The sequence below is a fragment of the Stegodyphus dumicola genome, chromosome 7 (genome assembly GCF_044657685.1).
Source record: "Stegodyphus dumicola isolate Sdum_Otavi_A_Nest chromosome 7, ASM4465768v1".
Classification (NCBI taxonomy): domain Eukaryota; kingdom Metazoa; phylum Arthropoda; class Arachnida; order Araneae; family Eresidae; genus Stegodyphus; species Stegodyphus dumicola.
The window spans coordinates 191,539,330-191,552,485 of record NC_140774.1 but is presented as its reverse complement, the minus strand read 5'-3'; the positions used below and the strand labels follow the sequence as shown (position 1 = coordinate 191,552,485).

Sequence of the window (13,156 nt, the reverse complement as noted above, 5' to 3'; positions counted from 1 at the left end):
AAATTAAAAAAAATTAAAATCTGAAAGTTTTAGAATCTTTTTTTAAAAATTTATTTCCAATAACACACATGTCTTTTATTTGCTAAGAGAGCTTATATGTGAAAAATCTGTTTAACGGAAACATTGGAGGATTTTTTGCGAAAGAAATATACTCTACTAATAACGACTCCATATATCTTTTGCGCTTACATTTGTGAAAAAGAATAGTAATAGTACATCAAATCGAAAACAAAGAGTAAAAAATAAAAAATGATAGCCATTCATTTTAACTGTTCTAACATAAAATTTTACAGGTGGAAAAATCCCAAATTCAATAGGAGTTAGAAGCTTTTAGACTGAATATTATTTGAATTTGAAATTTATGAATAAATATAAAAGAAAATGAGTTTTTGAAATGAATCCACTATTTAATTTAGTATATTGCTTTTTGACATGGGAAATAATTTTGAGGCATACTAGTAAAGAAATGCTGTAGAAAATTTTCTGTAGCTAGATACTTTATAGGCGGCATTGAAACTTTCAGGTCTGATTTAGTGATTCTTTTCTGCTTTATGCTTTCATTAGAGAAGTAGTGTTCGTTTCATCTTTATCCTTAGAATAAGAATAGCGTTGCATTTCCTTTTCTTGAACTTTTCTTCTGTTTTTATTTTTTTTTATTTTCCGTGGAATGCGTTTAAAATTTAAATTAAAAATTTTTGGTGACATGTAGTGCCTTTTTTGGAATGGGAGAACGTAAAATGAGTTGATCCCAAAGCCTTCTTGAGAGGTTGGATTTAGAGGGAAAAAACCTGAAGGTTATCGGATTTCATTCTGTGAGCCTTTTTCGGCCAAAAATGGAATGTTGCCATGCAAAAATAAGGGCCTTGTCATATCCGGTCCAATTCTTTTTAGTGTACACTGTGGAAAAAAGAAAACGAATGGAACAGTTCTGTATCTTCCGTTCTATAGGGCCAATTGACAGAATTCAAATTGCGTTTTTCACATCTCAAAAGCTCGACTTGGGTATGTATTAGATATATATAGCATTGCTCTAATATAGGTATTTTGATACAAAATCGGACATTTTCTGAAGTGACATGCCAAGTCTTTTTCCATATTTCGTTTCTAAGACTCAAATTACGCCTAAATAATAATTTAGGCGTAATTTGTGGTGAAAAATATATGAAGAAATTTAAAAATTTATCTTAGCGCATTTTTTCAGTTGTTTTTCAGCCAAGAATAATTCATTTTTCAGCCAAGAATAATCACAATTTTAAAGTGGTTTAAGTGCCGCTAATGGCGGCCATTACGTGTTTACATTTGAAACAGCAGAGTAGTGGATTTGTTGCCAATCTAGAGAAAAGTAGCTTCTCAACAACAAAGATAACACCTCCATTTATTATTGCGAATAAAATCATGCTTAATCCTTTCTGGAATTTTTTCGAGCAAATAAATGCTTAAGATTTACTTCGTAATTTTTAATAGAGATATTTTGAGATTTTATGTATATTTTGCCTTATGTATATTTATGTATATTGGGTATGCTCTGGTATCAGCAAAGCGAGATTAATCACAACAACAACACTAAAATTTTTCTTAGATAAATCCGTATGGAAAATTGATGTTTTCTCTTCTCTCAGTACGGAAGATCACGTTATAAATGAAATTTAGATTCTACTACATGTCCTACAACTTATTTATCATATTTTTACAAATAAATGATTCCGAGGATGTGAAACGTTTGAGATACCTGGGTAAAAAGTATACCTTAAAAAAAGAGGGGCGTTCAAATATTACGTGTTGCGTCTATGTCCAACAGAGCAGATATGCTGGTTCAAATGAAACTAATTTTGTCATCCCTAGAAGAAAATTAAATAGCCTTTTTGCGGTGAATCGACATCTAGAAATGCACAATAATTAATTACCAGTAAACTATCATTGTTTGGTACAATATGGTTGATAGTGAATTTCTGCCGAAGGTAAATTTGGTTCTCTCATACGCAATGAATACAACGCTTAATTAAAATTTGCCACATATTTTGAGATTTCAATCCAAATGTGTGTTGTGTAGTTGTAGAGTCATTAGGTTAACTTGCAGGCAGACGAAATGAAAAATATGCAACCGCCTTCGCCGGGAATCGAACCACGGACCTCTGGAATACTGGCCCAGCGTGCTACCGTTACACCACGGAGGCACGCTAGGGAAGTGGGAGAAATACCTTATATAGTAAAGTGGTTGTTTAGTGAGTGGTTGTCCGGCACCATCAGTAAGTTAAGTAATTTAAAGGTTAACATACACCTATAATTTTCAGATATTTAACATGTCTTTACCTATCCTTTTACATTCAGGCAAGGCAAGGGTATTATCTAAGACAGAGGCTTTTGGAACTGATTGAATATCTCAATAGTGAGGATTGTGAAATCAAGAGAATGATATACAACTACTTATATCTTTGACGATGGATTGTGCCAGAAATCGTTGAACACAAAACAGTAAGGACACCATATAGGAACACCTGTGGCTTTCCAGTTACACTCACCGTCTATTATATTTTCACAGTATTGATCAGACGAGAAGCAATTCTGACATCAGTAATTTTGACATGATTTAAATATCCCATATTGCAGACACTGCAGTTTATCAGCCTGACGGTTAATATCGCAGTCGATTTGCCAATATTAGACTGACTCCCAGAGCACTGTGCTAAAGCCTTGTCATTAAAAGCCTGAGTACAGAAGCGATAAGCGAGGCATGTTGATTCATTGGGCAAACATGGTATGTGAAATATGGAGGAGATGTAATCAACTGTGACACTATTAATGTCTATCCCCATGTACCAAACCAATGCATCCTGTGATCGATTTACATCTGGTGCTTGATTTTGGTATTCAATTCCCATTAATGTATTTATGATTACGATAGGTTAATTGATTAAAGAAAACCAACTCGACAGCTATGGGAATGCCTTTGTGTAGGGCGTTTTAAGGAAGACTTTCTCATATTCACGTTACACATGGAAAAAATCACGATAACTCCTAAGCAGCCAGAGAATTTCCCAGGACTCGAATCCGGGTCGGACTACAAGTGAATGGGATTTTATTGCTCATACTCTTATAAGCCTAATATGCTTCTGGAAATCGATTTATAGCTATCAGGTTCCCTATACAACCTGATCTTTTCAATCTAGAGCTATATTTGGGAATTTACGTAATCTTCTGGCAAGGAGACTTCGCAAACATTTTATTTGATGGGGCCGAATCGGTAAGAAGTTACTGTGTAAAATGGGGCATTGATTGTTTATTTCAAAACGAACTTACCTTCAGGAGCTAAGCAAACTGTGTGTTTATTTATGTTTTGTAAAATTTTCACACTATAAAAATTCTGTTGTATAAAAATTCTCTTGATTAATTTATATAATTTGCTCCCCTAAACGGGAAAGTGGTTAGCGACACTGCCTGACTTACCGGATTCGTACTGGGTCGTACCTGTCGAAGGCCCCGGGTTGGAACCTGGGAGAAGGCATGGATGCAAATCGTCTGTCCCTTCACAGGAGGTAACGGTGGCCTACCTATTATTTGTCTCCACAATAAAGTGACCACACCTATTAGGTGCTTCCATAACAAAGTGACCACACGTATTAGGTGTCTCCATAATAAAGTGACCACCACTAACGGTGGCCCACCTAATTTGGTGTCTCCACAATAAAGTGACCACGCCTATTAGGTGCCTCCATAATAAAGTGACCACCGCTAACGGTGGCCCACTTATTAGGTGTCTCCATAATAAAGTGACCAATGCTAACAGTGGCCCACCTATTAGGTGTCACCACAGTAAAGTGACCACACCTATTAGGTGTCTCCATAATAAAGTGACCACCGCTAATGGTGACACACCTGTTAGGTGTCTCCATAAATAGAGTGACCACCACTAACGGTGGCCCACCTATTATGTGTCTCCTTAATAAAGTGACCACCGTGAAGGGTGGCTCACCTATTAGCTGTCTCCATAATAACGTAACCACCGCTTCCGGACAAAGTAGTTACCAATGTCTACTGCCCGCAAATGAAAAGAAATATATATAAAAACAAATTTGAAAGGTTTCAGATTTTAAATTACGTCCAAAGTGGCGTTTTTTAACGTTTTGTGTGTTACCTTTATTTATTAAATATCAGGTTCTTCGCACTTAAACCATAAAATTCAGTTCAAGAGGAATATTGCAAAATAATTTTAAAATGAGCAAACTTTAGAATTTCCGATACACAGTTCCGCGCATTGTAGATAAAAAGGTTCCCCCCCCCGTAGAGTTTTGCCATTGTTCGCTATTAAATTGCTGAGGTTGTTCATAAAAAATTTGCTAAAGTTTCACAAAATATGAAATAAATAATAAAACAAATTCGAAATTAGGGCTTCCATATGCCCATATTCGGTAGAAGATTACGTTATTCAAAATTGATGGCTCTAAGTACTGTTGTTTTATCACAATGCGTGAAATATACATACATTTATACAGATTCTTCATTACCTAATTTCTTTAAATATAATTCAGGACGATAGTATTTGATGGCAACAACTTGAAAAGTGAATCGGACATATATAGTGAACCAACGCACAACGCCAAAAAATAATAGTCCTTTATTTCCCCTTTGGACTAATAATTTGACAACGGCTATAAAGAAATAAAAATAACATTGTGTCATTGTTCAGCAAAGCGACAATTTTTAACATATAAAATATCTCAATTAATATATTTAAATCTGGCTTGATTATAAAGGTTATAAGATATTTTTTCCCTCTCTACAGCATACAGGTAATAATGGTAGCAGACTCGTCGCTTCAAAAACGTCTTAAAAAAACCTAATGACCTTATAGTAGTGCCCGAACTAATAAGTGGTGGACAATAATTGGTCACAACCAGGATTTGGTGATTAGGGTCCCCTCATTCCCAGTCGCCCTTCAAAAGGGGGGAGTGTACGAGGCATTTTCTCCCTCCTTCCAGCATAGCTTTATAGAGTAACGGTAGCACACTCGACGCGTATTCTAGAGATCCAGGTTCGAGTACCGGCGAAGGCATTGCTCATTTTTCCCATCTCCTGTTTCAAAATAACATAATAACTTTACAATGTTACAATAATAAACAAGTTGAAAAATAAATCGACATTTGGTTTTAAATGAAAGGGAATTAGTATCATATCTACAAAATTCCCGGAAATGGTTTCTAAAAGCACTATCGAAATATGATTTGAATTGAAAACAAGGGAATGCTTTCACTTTAAATCTGGTCTCAGACAAGGTTTTATAATTCAGTAGTTGTTGCATTGAGAATTGGTTTTCCAGTACGCGTTTGCGACTGTTAATGTACCAGAACAAAATCAAGGATTAAATCTACCATCTACCAAACCATTGCTTACAATTTCCTAAGCAGATGTATTAAATTTCCATACCATTCCGAATATATATGTGACATTACATATTTATGAAAGAAAGTATTTTTTATATTTAGAGAGAGTAAAGGAAAAGAGTAATAAGTTTATTTTACATAAAAAATATATATATAACCATTGCACTTTTTGGGTGAAGTTTAAATTTTGTTTTAGATATCGACTTCTGCTTCGATTCATTTTTCAAATGGGATATTTTGGTTTTGCCTCATCAAGTTATTTTAAGTTCTAGCAATTTGCATTAATGATATTCTCTGCAGCGAATAGTTTTTTAAGTCTGTATGAGGGAAATTAAATTCTGATGTTCGATATATTTCTTCTGAATAAGAAATATGAACTTAAATATGCAAATACAGACAATTTTCGTTAATTAAGTTTTATTGCATCGCATTTTAATACGTATGAATTTTAACAAAGCATAAAACTTTGTTTTCTATTATTCAGATTTATTGAAGAAAGGAGGCACTCCTGTTAGGTTTAGTTCGAAAGTGCTTTTTTTGTGAGAAGGGAATTCGAATTCTAAGAAAATAATTTTGTAGAGGTAGAACAAATTCCGATTCCGGAAAATTTTTAAAAGATGTGGGTCTTTAAGGTCTGAAATCCTACATATAAGAATAATTTAAAAAAAGTGTAAAAAATAAGTTTACTTAATATTAATATTTTTCAAATGAATCAAAATTTCAACTCTGTGTTTAATAAAAGCCCTGTTTAAGAATACAGTTTTTTATGCTAATTAAGGAGATTAGAATAAATTTAGCAAATGAAGTGCATAATTAACAGTTAAAATAGTGAGATTTATTAACCAAACAGAATTTGAATAAGAATAAAGTTTAAAAAAATTTCCAGAATCACTTGAAAACAGTTTTAAGAATGAACATTAACTCACCTTTGAATGGAACGCTATATTCTCATCGGAACATTAATGTTGAAGTTCAGAGCCAGTCTGATGAAAGATCCAAAAGCACTGAAATTGGAATAATTGCAATCCTTTTTACCTCCGGAAAATCTATATATATATGCGTAAGAGAATAAATACTTTCGGTTCAAAAATTCGATAGTGAGTTTTAGGTAAAGGGTTAGGTTCAGCTCGATAGCAAGTTTTCAGTTAGAGTCACCACAACATCCTTTTACTAGTTTTACTACACTTTGATATCTATCTGTCTGTGTATGTCCATTACGATTGTTTCGTTCACGATAACTCTTATATCAAACTTTCCAAATTTCTGCTAAAATTTATGAAATTATGAAAAAGTGAAGATTTATCATAAAAATACATTTTGCAAAATTACAGATGTTATTGAATGCTGGAAAGAATTTACAGTCATTTATTCAAGTTGGATAAGTAGTGTTCTTAAACTGAATATGTTTCACAAACAATAATCAATCAACAAATGGACTGTATTCTTACACTTTTATTTCATTACACTAATTATAAATAATATGTCAGCGATGCGAAATAATTGATACAAAATAAGGGAGCCATTCTACATGGCTGTGACAAACACAATTCTATCAATTAATTATCTTGTTGCCACACATAAAGTTCAAAACTAAAGGAAGAAAAACAAAAGGAATTTACGCTGTTTGCAACAATAAAATGAAGCAAACGATACTCGCATAAACAAGTAGATTATAAATTTTTTATATGTTTTCAGAATTATAAGTGTTAATATCATTAATGTAATAAATTTAATTGTTTTGATAACTTTTTAATTACTTATAATCCAGTTATAGTTAGGGGATAAATTAGAAACCTAGGCAATGTGGAAATAATTCCTTTTTTTTAATTTTTTCCAAAAATGAAGTCTATATTCTTTTCAAAATTTTTGGTATCATTTTTCAAAGCGAATATAAGTGCAAAGAAGCTTAATTTTAGGATTTTTATTTCGAAGTAAATACCCTTGTAGATGAAGAATAATACAATTGAGTTTTGTTATGGAATAGTTCTTTAATTACGCAGCATTAAATAAAATTCTATTTCAGGAAATGAACTTAATTTGCGTTCCTTGTTTGCATGTCGCAGCATACTGGGCGACATAAACGATGTATCTCAATTTGTATTTTCTCAACTTTTATTTATATATTGTTGAGTGCGTACGGGTTCGTAATAGATTGAATGCACAAGTCCGATGATAGATTAATAAAATTTATTCTTATCAAAAGAAATATATCAGAACGCTGGCATTTTCCTCAAAGATATTCGTACAAGTGTTCACAATATCACGGAATAATAAGCAGTAGTAAAAACTACTAAAAATGTTAAAATACAACGCAATATACTAACGTATCTAAAGAGAAAGCTAACTCGGATTTCTAAATTCACGCGGAAATAACAATTCGCAACAACAGTAACTCAGCAATTCAGAGAAGATGTCTATGTCTATGTTTTATCACTTAGTAAGAGGCAACCGACCATTAACGGCCTTTACCAATATATTATACTTGACTTGCGTGACTTGCGACTAATGCGTGAAGAATCGAGTAAGTTGTATCCAATAATATGGAAGTACTTGTGCACATGCTGTGCTAGAACTCAGAGATTACTAGCGACGGAGGCTTCTGTGCCGCCGTACGTAGAATAAGTAAACTTTGAAAAAAAATGAGGCGCTCGTGTGGCGCCATCTATTAGTAGGGATGGAAAGCATTTTAGTTGACTGGAGCTCTGGTGGCGCCATCTCTTGCAGGATGTATTGTAAGGCATTTTTAAAATTTCATAAAAATTATTCTTCTGATAAGCAATAATTGGTAAGTAAAATGATGAAAAACACAATTTGCAGTACATTGAAACGTTTCACAAGCGTAAAAACTATTTACGCACAAAGTCTACCTGCTTTGGCAGGAACAAAGTCGATAGCGCTTTGTAATTTGATAAGTAAAACTATAAGTAAAGAAAATGAAAAAAAATCTTGGCTAAATAAAAAGAAAACGAAAATATATACATTACCACCGACTATTATGGTTAATAGTTCGGGGCCTCTTGTGGCGTTGCTGAATTGTGAAATCATAATTTCCTGGTATTTTGATGATATACTTAGGATGACTGTCGCATTTCATAAAAAAAGTTATGAAAAGCTTTTAAAATTTCAGAATCCGTTTAATTTTTAAGTCATTGCGAAGAGTGTTGTTTCGTACGAACCAAGGCACATTTGTAATTTTTCGGATGGCCTTGTTTTGAATTTTTTGTATTTTTCGCGATGAGTTCTTGCAGTTGCAGTCCACGCTGGGGAAGCATGCAGTAAAATCGGGCGGATAAGCTTGTAGATAAATAACTCTTTTTGTAGCGAGACTAAGTTTAGAATTTCTCCCAATGAGTGCATAGACACTGCCTATTGCTTGGTTGCCTTTTTTACAGACATTTTCGATATGGTTTTTGAAGGTTAGTTTTTGATCGAGATAAACGCCTAAATATTTAACACATTTTTCCGTTTGGGATGGAGATATTATTAACTGTGATATTGTTGAGATGTCTTATGGAAGGGTTATCTGAGAGCAGATGATCTCTCTTCGCCTTAAATAACTTTCAACCGGCCGCACGAGATATTTCTAACAACTTCTGCTTCTCGAAATGGTTAATCTTCGGATTATGGAAACTTGGCGATTTTTTGGCAAAAATTTGGCGGCCAACCCTGCTACAGCAACCTGCTAGTTTTTTTTTTTTTTTTTTTTTTGGGACGTTATTTTGTTTTTGCGAAGTTAAGGCTTTTATTCTTTTTTTTTTTTTTTTTTTTTTTTTACTCTACGTTTTCTTCCAACAATCTGCTAGCCGAATTACGCTTATGCTAGAACTTTTATGGAACAAAAGTGCTTAGTGCTTAATCATGACGAAGATTAGGGGCGAAATTGGCAGAAAGTGCAGAATCGCCCACTGCTTGCCGCGTTTTCAAGAACTGCACATACACGGTATCCAAGTACACCTCGACCTATTTTCACTTAAAAAAAAATCCCAGAACTGCACAAAAATGGCATTGCGCACACTGTTAACTTTATCCATGTACACTGCTAAAGTCCTAGCTAGTAACCTTTATCGCCTTACCAAAATGTCGCCAAACTACCTGTTACCATATTCCAAAGATTAGCCCTCAAAAATATTGGAAATCAGTAAGAGGTTAGAAGTACGGTTACAGCCAACATAGTGGTCAATTACATTTATTCAATTTCAATAACAATTACCGAGATATCCATTTATTCAATGCGCGTCTCCTGTATTTTTATTTTTCCGGCATAGCTTTCTCATAAAATTTGTCTCGTGCTGCATTCGAGGAAATACAACAATTTTAATTAGAATTCTACTAAAATTAGCTATCTAAAGACAAAACTTGTAACAATATATATAAAATGGAAGACCAAAGCAGTGGAAAAGGCATTAGTGTTATTAACAAAAAAAACTCATAAACAAGTCCCGTGGAATATTTAAAACGGAAAATGTTAGGGAATTGAGAAAAGCTGGATTTTGAACTGAATTGCATAACGCACAAGAAAGCGATATATCTCTTAAATCTCCTTCTCTCTGACAACTAAATCTTCCATAAAATCCCGAGCATTTAAATCGCTTGCTTCATTATTTCTTAGCAATATTTTAGTGAAAGATGTGAAGAGATTCAAAACATTTGAAGTTAGTTAGTTTGAATTCCTCGAAAGCTCGTGTTTTCCATTTTAAATAAAAGTTCTCCGCCAACACAGGTGTGGTCGCAATCTTCAAAGGATATTTGGTAACATGCTTTGCTTGATTACTCGACGTTTTACTTTAAAAATCCATTAATTGGATATAAAAAGGTCCGTCTTAAATTTTATCCTCCTTCTTTAAAACTCAAGAAATAGTTTCAGAAATTCCCTGAATATTATGTAGAATGACTGAATAAATAGACTGAACCTAGGTTTTGAAACGTAGAATTTACAACTTCAACGCCTATTTATTATTGAACTTCTTCGCTAATTTTCAAACTTCAGTTGACGGGCTTTTTGTTCTTGATATTTTAGAATATATTATTACATTTAAAGTATGCCCGAAGAAGGGAAAAAAGAGCAAGACTGTTTCTGAAGAATTTTCTAACCAAAACAAACTTTCCATTCGAGTTACTGAACCTTGAATAAATGTCACTCAGAAGTTATTAATTGAGTTTTAAATAAGGAAGAGAAAGGAAAAATTTGTTACTGCTTTTTTCCCATGCAAACTCAACCACTAAGGGAAAAAAACTCCCTTATCTAAAGAAATCATTGCTAAGCTGCACTGTATGCTCAATCTTCATTCTATCATTGACGTCTTTTAAATGTATTCAGAGAAAGGAGTTATAAACATTCCTATACAATTAGAATACTAGAAGAGCAGCAGTAACAAATGGAAACTTTGGTACTTTACTAGTACATAATGCAGAGCTTAGACTGGATTCTTTATTATTTTCAGAACTGTTGTCATGAATTTGATGGTAAAATTGAATTAATACATTAGACTTGGCTGTGAAGAAGTTCTCCAAGTTTCGATCTAGATTATTTAGATGATTATATAGCTTCAATTGAATTGCTTTCACTTAAATATTTCTAAAATATGGTTTCAGTAGATTTTTTAAACATTCAAATTTTAAAATACAATATCTCGTGTTTGAAAATACCTTTCGTAGGCTGGCTCTGATTCGTAATTTAACGCACCCTATTAACCTGTTTTGGCAATACCAAAGTAATGATTTTATTATGGGATGTTTTATCTTAAGCTCTTGAATTAGTCTTAAAAATCACTAGAGAAAAAGAACTTTATTTTAAAACTTTCTGGAGAAGAACCGTTTAAAAAAACCAGAAATTCTTTATAAATATTAGGATCAAGAATCATTCTTATCCAGGACGCTGTTTAATAGTATTTTGTATAAAAACAGTAATGGTTAACGGAAAAGAAATATATGTAAGAACGGAAAAGAAATATATGTAAGAAAGTTTGCTTTGGTTTTATGTGAAAGCCTCGCGTGCTATCTGCCTAAGTGGGGATGTCTTCGTGGAGGACGTTTCAAGGGAAACTGGCTCGTAAACACGATGCACAAGGAGGAAACAACCATGCAGCCAGCCCATTTGCCGGATTGGAACCTCGGAACGAATTACCAGTGTTCAGCGACTTCACCGCTCGGCCGCTGGTGGGCCTGTAAGAAAGAGGCTCGATATATGGATTATACACTGACTACCAATAAGTATTTGGACACCTATGCAAATGATGATATCTGCGGTCCTAAGGTACGTCACGGACTCTGCCGGTATATATCTGGTAGGAAACAACATCGGCTTTAGTGACATGCAAGATGCCTCGCAGTCTGGAGCTCTCTGGTTTCGAGAAAGGCATAATTATCGGGTATCACGAACGTGGCCGATCCTTAAGGGACATATCTAGTGATCTGAAGTACACAAAATCGACAGTGGCCTATGTGATTAAAAAATGTAAGATGAGCGGTGATTGTCGGAATGTGCCCCGAGTCGGCAGACCAACGAAACTGGGAGATAGAGATCGACGAGCGCTGTCCAGAGAAATTTAGAAGAACCGCACCCAACCGATGGTCCTCATCCGCGAGGAGTTTCAATAGGCATCTGGGAGTATTTTTCAATGAATACCATCCATAAGGAAGCACATCTGCTTGGTTTTCATGGTCGTGCTGCTGCTCATAAGTCTTTGATCACAAAGTCCAACCACGCTGCTCGGTTAATGTGGTGCAAGGCACATCGAAATTGGACCGTAGATCAGTGGAAACGGGTTCTTTGGAGTGACGAATCAAGGTTCACCCTTCACCGTTCGGATGACAGGGTCTGGGTCTGGCGTCTACCTGGAGAACGTCTCCTGCCAGAATGCACTGTGCCAACAGTCAAGTTCGGCGGAGGTGGAATTATGGTCTAGGGTTGTTTCTCCTGGTATGGGCTGGGACCCTTGGTCCCCATTCATGGTAAGCTCAACTCCGATGCCTACTGCACTATTTTCGATGACAATGTGCTTCCTACGTTGTGACAGTTTTACGGGTTGGACCCCTGTTACTTTCAGCAAGACAATGCCAGTTGTCATGTTTCGACGTTAACCAAGGCTTGGTATGGTGCAATGGAGTTCATCGAATGGACTGGCCTTCCCAGAGTCCAGACCTGAACCCTATCGAGAACCTCTGGGACGACTTGCATCGCCGTATTCAGGGGTGCACTAACCGTGCAAAATCGGTGAAGGAACTTCTATGTCTTCTCCAAGCCGAGTGGAAGAAAATACCACTAGCTGTCATACAAAGACTTGTGGAAAGTATGCCCCGGAGGGTCCACGCTGTAATTACCTCTTGTGGAGGCTCTACCAACTATTGATTTTGAATAAAGTTAGTTTTTCTTTTCTATCACAGGTGTTCAAATACTTATTGGTAGTCAGCGTAGGTGACTGGTAACTAGGGAATGATATATTAAGTGACAATTAAATTTAACTCTCAGTTCGCGGGGAGGAGAAGTAATTCAGAACTAAACAGCTGAAAAACAATTGAACAAAAACACCCCTTCCCCAAAACAAAAGAATAAAGCATGACAGAAAAGAGGAGGGCAATTACTTATGAGCGATGAAATACAATTAAAACACAAATTAATTTATGTGTCAAATGATGCATGGACTAATTACAATTTAAAAACGTATTCAACCCGAAATATGTCTGTATACAAGGAAATCTCTTCAGTCGTGTTAATAGAGGCGATGTAAAAGCACACGAAACATCACTGAAAAATATATATAATGATAAACAATGACAAA

The 13,156-nt window shown here is 34.8% G+C and overlaps 1 protein-coding gene and 1 long non-coding RNA gene across 10 annotated transcripts in view; one reads left to right on the top strand and one right to left on the bottom strand.

Moving 5' to 3' along the window:
- The window catches only part of LOC146996594 (uncharacterized), a 269,877-nt gene that overhangs the window by 72,028 nt on the left and 184,693 nt on the right, over nucleotides 1-13,156 (bottom strand). For all 9 annotated transcript variants that reach the window (XR_015042288.1, XR_015042290.1, XR_015042289.1 and 6 more), the window contains one exon: nucleotides 6,305-6,382. This is a non-coding gene — a long non-coding RNA (uncharacterized LOC146996594). The remainder of the gene's footprint in view (nucleotides 1-6,304; nucleotides 6,383-13,156) is intronic.
- LOC146996596 (uncharacterized) overlaps nucleotides 1-13,156 on the top strand; it is a 315,837-nt gene that overhangs the window by 232,477 nt on the left and 70,204 nt on the right. The gene's annotated exons all lie outside the window — the stretch shown is intronic.